The sequence below is a fragment of the Cicer arietinum genome, chromosome 2 (assembly GCF_000331145.2).
Source record: "Cicer arietinum cultivar CDC Frontier isolate Library 1 chromosome 2, Cicar.CDCFrontier_v2.0, whole genome shotgun sequence".
Classification (NCBI taxonomy): domain Eukaryota; kingdom Viridiplantae; phylum Streptophyta; class Magnoliopsida; order Fabales; family Fabaceae; genus Cicer; species Cicer arietinum.
In genome coordinates, this window is record NC_021161.2 from 29875983 (window position 1) to 29877841 (window position 1859).

The window sequence follows — 1859 nt, forward strand, 5'->3', positions numbered from 1 at the left end:
CCAATCCAAATTTCTTTGATCACCCTGCTTTGATCTAAGCTCCTCTAATTCTTCCCATATATGGACGTGTATCCTTTGATTATTCCCATGGGTATGTATCCTCTTATTATTTCCCTAGACGTGCATCCTTTGATTCTTCCCCTAAACGCATATTCTCTTATTCTTTTCTTGGATGTGTATCTTTTGATTTTTCCCATGAACGCGTATTCTCTAATTTTTCTCCTGGACGCATATCCTCTAATTATTCCCATGGAAGCATATCCTCTAACTCGTCCCATGGACGCGTATCTCTTATGCTTCCCATGGACGTGTATCCTCTGATTCTTCCCCTAGATGCGTATCCTCTTTTTTTTTTCCCTGAACGTGTATCTTCTTATTCTTCCCATGAACATGTATTCTCTGATTCTTCCCCTGTACAAGTATCCTTTGAATCTTCCCCCATACATGTATTTGTTGATTCATCATCTAGACAAGTATCCTTTAATTCTTCCTTTGGACACATATCATATGATTCTTCCTCTGGACATGTATCCTCTGATTCTTCCTCTAGACATGTATCATCTAATTCTTCATTTGGACATGTATCCTCTAACTCTAATTATGTTGCCTCTGAACTATATGCTTCCAGTCATACTGCCTCTTGTTAGAGTTTGCTTGTGGTTAAGAGTTCCGCCTCTTGCTAAATTTTCCTCTGGTGCCATCTCTGATCAGAGACTTAGGATTTAATTCCCACTTGATTTTCAAAATATTGTGAAGTTATTATAAGTGTTATGGAATAACGATGCTTTGCAAACATAGTATTATCAAGACATTGCATACAAAACATCTAAAGTGCATTACATTCTCATTAATTAGAGCATGCATGGCCTTAGTCACACTAGAACATTCAGGTTGTTCCAAGCATGGAACAACACGTAAAGGAGAACAATCAAGATGTTGGTTGGGGTTTGACCAGACTACCTTTACCAATCAGGACTCAATTATCTTGGTGACCCACATCAAGATATTGTGTGACTTTTCCTTGTTTCAAGGAAAAGATTTGAAGTCATGCATAGTTTTCAGAATCATAATGAAAGAATGATTTTCAGTTAAGCTTTTATGAAAAATTGAAGTTGAGAGCTTCATCATGAGATGCATCATAATTTCATGTTTTTATGCATATTTATGAAAGAAATATTTTTAAACTACTTCTCCCTTTATTTTCAGAACTCACTGAGATTTTATCTCACCACTTTATTTTTATATTAACAGTTAGAGGAAACCAAGGTATGGGTTGAGAACCAAAGGATTGGTCCAGACTTATTAGTTTAAAATTATGATGTATTGAACTGTGTGATGTAATGAAAATTTGTTAAAGACTTTTATTACTAAATCTACCAAAATAAGTTGTAAACTATATTTTAAATGTAAATTTCAGTTGTGTTTTATAATTCTAATTATTATTTCATTATATTTGTCTCTGTTTTTTATAAGTTGTATAAATTCAATTGTCAAATTCGAGATAATTAGTATTCGGTCTTACACGAATATCATATCATCTTTCAAGCATTTATTTTTGGAAAAAAAAAATTATATTTTGCACTATAGACATACAATTATAACTTTTATATTTATATACTCAATTTAATTTATTTTAATTATAAATTTTTTATATTAAAAATACATAATTTTGTATCTCGTATATGAATTTTTTGAAAATATTGAGTTATTGTATTTCCCTTGATTTTGTTTGATGAATGTGATGAGATTATAAGAAATTCACCATTTAAGACCAAATTTAGTTTATAAAAAGTTCTAATTTGAAAACTCATTTAATATCTTATTTTTTAAAATTTTAAACTTTAGCCTATTGATTTTGA